General features: G+C 34.5%; 1 protein-coding gene across 1 annotated transcript in view; it reads left to right on the top strand.

Moving 5' to 3' along the window:
- The first annotated feature begins 2,909 nt into the window (after positions 1-2,909).
- LOC124366297 (Ca(2+)/calmodulin-responsive adenylate cyclase-like) overlaps positions 2,910-10,459 on the top strand; it is a 241,918-nt gene continuing 234,368 nt past the window's right edge. The window contains exon 1 of the mRNA XM_046822724.1: positions 2,910-3,282. The gene's annotated coding sequence lies outside the window, so the exon portion shown is untranslated. The remainder of the gene's footprint in view (positions 3,283-10,459) is intronic.

Below are 10,459 nucleotides of genomic sequence, written 5' to 3'. Positions count from 1 at the left end.
ATTTTCAAATTGCAACCCATATCTTGTGAAATGTCATTTTAAAGGTCTATTCAATAATGAATAAAACCTCTCTACGACATGTCTAGTAAAAGTTATGGGCAAATAACCCCATACATTTTACATCCTCTTGTATTTTCAGCCTTTAGTGAAATGAGACTAAGTACGCCAGCCATACAGTTCCTATGATTAGTCCGCTAGCTAAGTACAGTACATCGGACAGTGCCCAGGTTTCGTCCATAGAAGGTTAAGTCCAGTATTTATTTACTTACCTTTCACAACTTGAGCCAAGACAATATTAAACCACCTAGAACAGAATCTACATTGTAAATGCTTCAAACTTATCCCCAAGTATCCAAAGTAGTATTCTTTAAAAATATGTGCAACATTGAGTATTAAGAAAACTTTAGACGCTAACACAACAGCTTCTTTAGCACCGCAAGAATCAGAAGTCAGCATGCTTTAAGAAGGTTTAAGTCAATATTTGTGATTAAAATTGTTTAAAAAATAACAGACACGCAGCCATTAGAAAACTTAAGGATGAGAGGAAAGAGGAGGAGTAGTGGAGAGGATAAAGGATCTTATGGTAGAAAAGCTGGATTAGCAAATAAGTTATAGGAGTTGACTAGGTAGCTTAAAGACGCAAATAGTAAGTTGCATAGAGTAGTTGAACATTTAGGTTTTCAATCACAAACTGACTCGACAATAAATGAGATCAATTCTATTACAGCGCAAAGTGAGCCTGCAGCTATAAAATATGTTCTCAAGATGAACATGTGGAGGATCTGCAAAATAAATGTAGTAAATGTAAAATACTTAAAGAACTACCAGTACATTGTTATATTTATCTATGAGTATTTTTTTGAAACTTCCATGTTGCACATGGTGTACCCTAGGGTTCCATTTGGTGCCCCATACGTTTTATAGTTTATATTGACGACATTCAATGTAGGTATTGCATTTATGTAAAGGCCTATTTGTTGGCTGACGATCTGGGTCTTGTGTAAAGCAGAACACTTCATGGGATGAATGATTAACTCATTTTCATACTAACGTCATAAGTGCAGCTATCATACGTTCCCTTAATGCAGATAAAGTTCTTGATCTTCCACTTAATATAACACAAAGGAAGAGGAAGTAAGGTCTTTTGGGGGTACATATCGTTCAGATTTGAAGTGGTTCAGTTGACAGTAGTGCTGCATGTATTTCATGAGGGTTGTTTACTCTAAGAACCTTAAAGAGCAGTGTGACGATTGAGATCCTTTGTGACATTGCCCTTAATCTTGTACTGTATGCCTTACTTTTTGTAAAACATGATCTTAACAACTTTATTAATTTTACCGACACGCATGATCACTGTACAAGGAAAAGGTTTAATCTAACAAATATAGATGTACTATAGCAATACACAAACTAGCAGATAAAGAATTTACCATTGCTCAGGTTGAAAAAGTCAATTAAGAGTAGTTGCATACCTGAGTATAAAACAAGAATTTTACTGCAGACTTTTAATGTGTTAATCTTATATATTAAGTTATATATGTCATGCATTATATAAAATGTTAACGACAAAAAAGAATTGATTGAAATTTGGACCGGCCGAAGACAGTGGAGAATATTATGTTATCACTAATTAAAGGTGCATAGCTATTGTACCAATAATAAAAGTAGTGACAATATGGAGGAGTGATACAAGGTGAAAGCTATTAAAATCAATTAGTAATAGCTATTACAAGCTATTAGCAATTAGTTGAATGATATTACAACCCATTTTAACTGTAGGATGTTATAGCTTGTTAAAACTTTGAAAACTCCTGTGATCAATGATTTTTGTGTAGCCAATGGGTGCGACACAAACTGCCGAAATTGTGTTCTTTTTCTCATAGGACAAGAAACTTAGAAATTGCACCGTGTCCTATAGGAACCTTTGCGCGTTTCCGGAGTGACAGGATATTCTGATTGGGTGTAGGGGCCACCTCCTGTCTAGATCCATGACGAAGAATTTAAGTCACTATTCTTAAGTTATGCCCCTTCGGAAGAAGTGGAAGACAACCTATGCAAGGAATGGCATACCCTTATATCTAGGCTAGCAAGAACCCTTGGCACTTAAGGAACGAACCCCGCTAACTCCAACAGTCATCTCCCACAGCATACTAGATCTATAGAATTACCCTTGCACCCCAGAAACTCGACACTTGCTGTTAGTGATTTACCGCTCCTGTACATACATAAGGTTGCCCAGATGTAAGTTACACATAAGTTTTTGCTTCGCTCAATGTGGGTTCAACTGGAAGGTAAAAAAAACCAGCCAGAATTGACCCCTGCTGGGCTACATCGAAATGGTTATATTATACAAGTTTTCAAGAATGTTACACAGCCAATTGATTGCACACTTGAAAATTCAGAGCGTGCCTAAAGTTGGATATTTTAACTATCATGATGAAACGTTTGGCTGAACAAGGAGTTCAATATAACACACCACTGATTTTTACAATTGTTCACAATTTATTATTCTGCTGGTAAACATTTAACATCATAATCATGGAAGATAGTATATATGCTTTAAAATATATTGTATTAAATCAATGATTTTCTTCACACCTATCGCTGCTACAAAATTATTAAATTTGACTTCGCAATACAGTTATTATAATCCCGACGATAAATAGTTAACAGATATTGTTTTGTGTCAGTAATAAAACGAACTCTTTGATTGCATAAAAACTCATCTGTGCGTTTTCGTAACTGTTATTCTCTCTTTACCTCTGATAATTAGGATATTCGTTAAATATTAATTTCATATACCGTTTTCCAGTATTGTCCGAGTCGATCGTATGTTCTATGCACAGATGGTGTTTTTGATCTGTAGTGCAGCTTGTCTGGTCTGTCTCTAGCTGTTGCTCCGGCTGTAGCGGCTGTGACTGTCCCGTCGTCTCCTCATAGCTGTCTGTATGTGTGTGTGTAGTGTGTGGGAGGAAGCTCAAAGCCGTAATGCAGTTGAGGGGGGAAGAAAAATGAAAACATTACTGTGACAGGCACTAAACGGTGGGATTGATGCCTGTTTCTTTGTCTCGGGAAGATGGTGAATCGTAGTGGCACGGTGCTTGATCGGCGTGTTTTGCTGATAATTTAAGTGTCTTAAATGAATAAGTGCAACGAAAATTTTTGTTTGCCAGTGAAAGCTAGTGTTTATGTGATAGTGTTGTGTGGTGCTTTAGTTTTGGATACTTCACAGTCTTTGGAAGGAATTCTCATTTCATCCCAAGAAACTTCAATTTTATGAGGGTAAGTATATTTCAAATTTGTTTCTCACTATGTATTCAGACCTATTATTTCAACTAGCCTAAATTACGGTGCCTGCTCTAATAAATATATTTAGATATTTGACATATTGGTAGAATTAGTTTTATGTAGGTCTCATCTTTAGCCTCTTTACAATATTAACCTCTTTATGAGAAGAAACAATTGATTTGGTTTAACCTTGTTAAATACTTATTTGGTAAATTGTGCAAACATGGCCTATGAAAAATCATTTTTTCAGTATATACTACAGTATAATGAAGTCAATTATATATCACAACATTATATACCTTATTTGGTTTTTTTTTTCAGTGTAATAAATTTTAGATCCCATGTTTATATGAGAACTTCTAATATTGGTATTTATTTACAATACCGTGACCATGAAAAATGGACTTTTTTTCATGGGTTGGGCATTTGTAGCCAAGTATTATTATCACAGGTGCATATAAACTGGGGGGAAAGTATATCATTGTATTATATTGATGCCTTTCGGCCATTATTGCATTAAGAATGGAAAATAACCGACAAAATTTTGTCGAACAACACTTGGAGGGTTAAGGATCAGGGGCATCACGTGATCTGGGATTCGACTTTTGCAAGCTCGAGTTAATTTTTTTTCTAAAAGAGCAAGCAGTGCGCAGCACTGCGCAGCGGGCAGGCATCGTTGACAGGATTAACGTCATCATTTCAGTAAAATTGCCAGAGGTACTGTCAAAAACAGAGTTTTCAGAGGATTTCAAAAAATCGTAACTCCTTTGATTTTCGTTGCCGACGAATTTTTTCTTCACTATTGTTTTCAGGAAAAATTGTAGTTTTCAGGAAAAAAAAATTAACATACCTTTCCATGGTCACGATTTTGTAAATTGATACCCTAATATTTTATATTTTTATTATCGTTAAAACATCACCTATTTATTTTCATTCAAAATTGTCATTTAATGTAGGTTAAATGTTTCACGATCCTTAAGAATACATATATAATATGTAGCATCAGGTGAGATTTACCCCTGTGTCTGATTTGAATAGAGCTTAATGAACACCACATATCATCAAATAGAACAATTATATAGTTTAATAATTGTTAGAGCTAATTTATAGCAAGGCTCATATTAAATTTTTATCATATTGTGTTATCATAGAATCTAAAAGAATCAAATATTCTGTGTTTGTAAATATGACCCTACCAAATTAGGCTACTTGCTAAGCCTTTTGTTTTTTTGTTGACCTAAAAAAGTAGGTCTATTTAAAAAATTAAACATTGATAATTCTATATATTATATGAGTAGACTATCATTAAACTAGCCTATGTATATATCTGATGGTTGATCCATAATTTAAATCATGGTAGAGCTCAGACTAAGTAGTCTTTGTTATAAACTATACCAATCATATTTTAAAAATACACTATATCTTTAAGAACGATAAAATCTGTTTGAAATTAATTTATGTGGTGCAAATATAGTCTATTTGCTAGTTGAGCTAGTTTTATATCTAAGTGTAGGCCGTAGTTGGTTTTGTTGTTTTGTAATGTTATTGTTAAATTGATGTTTTTAAAATTGTAATGTACGAGATTCTTCTTGTTACGGTAATTTATTATAATTCTTAATGTGTACGATTTTTACTTATCAAAGTTGTGTAATATATAGACTTGTTCGATAAAAACAACCGAATAACGAGTGTATGCCGCTTATTAAAGTCTCTCCAAAAGGTTTATTTTATGCTACCTATTTGAATGATGCTTATTAAGTTTCATAAACACATTAGAGCTTGCAATTTTGTTGTCTTTAAGGTATTAGACTTCGAGTCTGAATTATATATAATCTTAAAGATTGTGTGTAGTTTAATTAAATACATCTTCTTGATTTAACAACTTGGACATGTTAATTACCAGCAAGTTAATTATTCTACTTGTGGTACATGTTTGTGTGTATGATATAAATCTTATTCATCACAAACAATGTTTTACATTTTCTATTTTTTTTTAATGTATCTCCACTTGTAGAGCTGTTCCACCAGGTAGAACAACACTTGGATCTTTGTTGATTCCGGGCAGAGTTCTTAGCTGATTAGTACTTTTTCTACTCTTCTCTTTTATATCACTCTAAAAGTAACTTATGTCATCGTTTGGATTTGAAGACTAGAAAATTAAATAAAAGAGTTAATATTTTGTTATCTCGTAATTAATGTTTAAATGAGATGATCTAACATTTTTCTGCACTACAAAAACTATTTGCATCTGTAGATTGAAATCCACTCATTATAGTGATAAGTTAGTTGATTTTGTCAACAGAAGAACAAGCGTTTAAACCTACTTAATCCATTTTTGTCAACTGTATGGAGAGCTCCGAAAGTTGTGATGTACGGTATGCTATATGTGTTAACTGTTTTAGTCACTATATCTGCACATAGCTACCCATAATTGTAGAGAAACACTAGGCTGCAGTATATACATGATATCTAACTATTGAAACCGAAATGTTGAATCAAATTAAATTACGTTGCAGGTATTTCAAATTACAGTAACTTATTGTTCGGCTGTTTTGATATCTTAAAAAGTAATAAATGAATAAAAACTATCTAGGCCATGTATATCTATAAAATGTAACAAATAAAACATTGTAACATTTGTTACATTATACTATTTTGAAGGATAAATGTGTCCGACACTTTGTGATACAAGTAACACACATTCATCACCATTGTACTTACGGCCATTACTCAAATACCTTACACATATTTAGTTTGTTTTAATTAATTTGCAACAATAATGTCGAACCGAATTATGTTATAGGTGATTTTATTATAAAGCTATATTTTTATATGTAGAAGAAATATAGGTATTTAAGATTGTAGAAAATAATAATGAATTAGTTATATTTTGTAACCATATAAAACAAATGTCTCTACAAAATGACTGCCAAACTGAAATGGTATTTCTCCAGGTACTGCTGATCTTAAAATTATGCTTATTTATGGTCGTAATACATTGTAGTTGGTTTGATTCAAACTTAAATAGTAGGCCACATCATTGTTCATATATTAATTTAAAACCAAATTTATAGTGATAAAACATTCTCTCAAGTGGGTTTTTTATAACGTCCTGTTTGTTTTGTCTTTTCTTGCAACGAAACACTATTGGATTTCCACCTTTAATTCTAGTTTTAGTCTTCTTACTATAAACTGGACACTTTGGATTCAAAGGAGCAACATAAATTATTTCGAACGTTTATGGCGTCGGTCGTCACCATTGTCATTATTCACTATGGAATTGATGTAATTTGATTGAATTAACTTAATTTTAAGCAACAATAGATATTCCATAAGATAAAAACAATTGGCAGTTATTAATTATGAATATCTATAGGTCAAATGTTTTTATATTCAATAGTTTAGACATTTATAATCTATAGTTGATTCAATTGTCGAGATGGCTGCTTATTATACTGCAGCCTAAAATAGCGTTCATTTATATGGACATATCAATTACTCCTAAGAAATAATAACATCTAGATATTGGGACAGTTTGATTAATAGGATTGTATTTTTTACAAGGGTGCATTCTCTTTTTTTATCCATTATTAATCTCAATGAGGTGTTGAGATTTTGGACTGTTTTTGCACAGTATGGGTCACAGAATTACATTTTATATTATTGAATTAATGAATACATCAATGAAATCAATATTTAATTAAATAAACATCTGTTTTTTATGAATAAAAACTTAATATGGTTGACAAAATAGTTAAAAAATACTCACAGTCAATAAGAATATAATTTTTTTTTAAACAATCAACACCATCAAAAAGAATAATAAAATTAATTGGCACATACTCTAATAAAATTTAAAAAAACTAGTTGAGCCTTAGAAAATAAGTAATGGCAAAGTTTCAATTGGTGGGACTTTTCGACTACTTCACTGGTCAAATGGGCAGTTTATTCAAAAAAAAGAAACAAGGATTATGTAAAAACTTAACTTGATTGTTATATGTATAATTTTGCTGAATATTTATTTTTCAAGCATAACTTTGAAATCTTTGGAACAATAAATGTTAGCGAAGGAAAAAAGGAGTTCTTTGTTTTTGAGGAAAATAGTGGAATACTGTTTTCCTTATGTGCCTGATTTAACAATCATACATACAAGAATTTCACCAAAACTTTTTTTGTATATTCAAGATGCATCTGAATGCAGAAGAAGATGGATCTGGATGGATAACAGCTTGCCTTACACCTAGTATTAATTAAATCTTTTTAATGGTGTTCTAAAGAAAAAATTTGCCTTGCTGTTCTATGGAATAAATTTCAGACCAATTTAATTAACCCAGGGCTATTATTCAGTACCGATGGTGCCTAGGAAGTGAATTTTCATGGCAGATTATTTGGAATGCAACTGACCAAGTCGTACTGTGGTTATAAACAAAGTCAAATAAGAGGCCGACTGGGTCTAGAGATCAGATAGTACCGCTACAGTAGCAGGGAGGGGTTTCAGTAATCAGAAACTTCAAGAGATGGCAGGGAGGCTTTAAGAGCCACTTGGACTGAGAGGTTAGGAGATTCTTATCGTAAGAGGCAATGATGCTCAGAAGACAGAGTCTATTGCAGTGGCCGAAGGTCTTTAAATAGCTAGCTCTGCTGATATGCCAAAGGCTATTAAAGGGCAAGTGGTTCAAAAAATTGCAACTCTTCAGAGGATGAAGTCATACAAACTCAAGAGGCTAGGTGGTAGTGGGAGAGATGGAGGATTATTATAGGCAAGATCGACCCAGAGAATTGCTATTACAGAGTATTCAAAAACTTGATTGATCCCGGAAGTTCTTCTTTTCTATGGGGCGGCCTACTGCCATGCACTTAAACCAAGGGCCTTTTGCGCACTCCGGAAGCACACCATGAGGCCTACCAGTCTATGATTTCAGCAGTTCCTCAAACCGCCAAAAACAACCTATCAGGTCCTCCTGGCGAAATTCACCATCCCTTGTCCAAACTACCAAAGATGGCATACCAAACACCCGGAAGTTTCTATATGTCTTTGATCATTAGATTCTTCAATAGTCTTATAGATGGACCATTGTAGAAGCCAGTAGTTTATGTAGGCTTGCATAGGTAAGATTGCTCAGATGTGTTTACTCAGACACCAGAAGGTTTCAGGAACTGGTTCAGTTTGCCGAAGATAAACATTCTCATGGACTATGATTGGAATCTAGAGTAATACTTTCGCTAATGGGGTAAATGTTGCATTTCTAATTTGTCTCGACACATACATATCTTTGATATTTCGATAACCAGTGGAACATTCAGACTAAGAGAGAGGAAAAATTAAATTCCTTTCAAACTATCCATCTGTAATAGTTTTCAAGTTACAATAGAAAGGTTTTGACGCAGTGTTAATTTTAAATAGGATTTTGTACCAGACTATCGCTCTCGAAGCATCTTAATAAATTATCACAATGTAATGTAGGTCTAGTGTCCTATAACCTACAACTTAGAAGTTATTTGTAAAATAGTGTATGCTTGTACGGTGTTCTTTATAAAAGTAGTAGGAACAAGAGAGGTTCGAAGGTCAGCTGAAGACGTGATGCACGTCCTACGTGCGTAATATCAAACGTGGCTGCTCACGCCCATAAGTAGCGATAAAAATAAGTACGTATTACAATATCATAATGTTTGGAGATAACTGCTAAGCTCAAAATAAATATTTCGCTCATCAAGCACCGGCTGTTGTTACTTAACCGTGAGTCAGACGGGAATAAGGAACTTCCTAGTGAAGGGTGACCCTTTCTCTAGGCTGGCCTCGAGGTATAGTCACACTCGAGGAGATGATCTTGCAGTTCTTGCCGGTGTTGGCGAACTGTATTATAACGAACGTAAGGTTTTACAGACAAGTTCATCGAAACAATTGTAACGCAATCTAAATCTTGAGATATCCCGGTCTAGATCTGGAGAGCCATTTTTGGTCAAGAGATTTTAAACTACGAGGCAGAAATATCTGAAGATTTTTATTGGATTAGCATTTTTCGACGCTGTATAAACCGGAAAAAACGTGGACAATAACCATTTAAAGATGTTTCGTTCTTCCAACAAAGCAGCTGAGGCCTTAACCTCGAAGAGGCGTCAGAAATTGCTAGTAGCTACGTAATTCACGACGAAGGCCACATCTGTCACATTTTTTATTGAAGATGTACATCACATTGGTTCTTTCACTATCATTCCTATCCATATATTCTCGTATACTTTCCAGCTGTGGAGGAACATCCAAACTCATCAAAAATCCAAAGGAAAGGTTAATTTTAATAATCCTGCAGCAAAATGTCTTTCTGTCTTGAGTACATCTTAATTTTCGAGCAAGATCAGGAGTTTGCAATGGAACTGTTTTGTTTAATGCCAACTTGCCATTGTAGTAGTTTGATAGAAATGTGACTTTTGAATAAACTTTATGGTTGAGAACTTTTCTGTTGGCATATTGAACTTACACAACACGTAGCATGACAGACAGGTGGAGTAGAGGCGGAACGCCGCGGCTCGGCAGGGATCTGTCGTACATTATGCGCGCCCATGCCCGTGCTTGTGCACGGAGCTGACATGCGAACTTGTCTCCCGCATGCAACAAGGGCCGGAGGAGTCGTTACCTTTTCACCCGTCGAGTTATTTACCAGAGCATGGAAAACCATGCTTTCTTTCTCTACCTTGGAACTGCTAGAAGAAACCGACATGTTTGATTGGATGTGAATGTTGAATTTAGCTAAGTTCACCTTCCTCTTACGTGCAGCACCTGAAATCTGATGCTGTTGCAGAAACGATGCGGGGGGTTCGTTTTGAGCGTCTTCGTTCTTCGTCACCGACTACTTTTGGATCCCTTCAGACGAACATGACTCCAGATTTCAGGAGTGAAGTCTGCTACAGCATCAGATTTCAGATGCTGCACGTAAGAGGAAGGTGAACTGGAGCTAAATTCAACATTCACATCGAATCAGCCCTTCCCACCAAAGCTGCATAGTTACTTTGGTATTATTCGGAGACGTCCAGTTTTTCATCCCGGGAACATAAAAAAACTACATTGTTAGAAAGAACGGACTTTATTTAACTTACTGTGAAAATTACATAAATGTCATCGTAAACGTCATCTTTAGCTTTGAATATTTATAATACGTACGTGTGTATAGCCTAA

The sequence above is a fragment of the Homalodisca vitripennis genome, chromosome 7, assembly GCF_021130785.1.
Source record: "Homalodisca vitripennis isolate AUS2020 chromosome 7, UT_GWSS_2.1, whole genome shotgun sequence".
In the NCBI taxonomy this organism is placed as follows: domain Eukaryota; kingdom Metazoa; phylum Arthropoda; class Insecta; order Hemiptera; family Cicadellidae; genus Homalodisca; species Homalodisca vitripennis.
The sequence above is the reverse complement of the archived record's forward strand: the minus strand, read 5'-3'. Positions and strand labels throughout refer to the sequence as shown.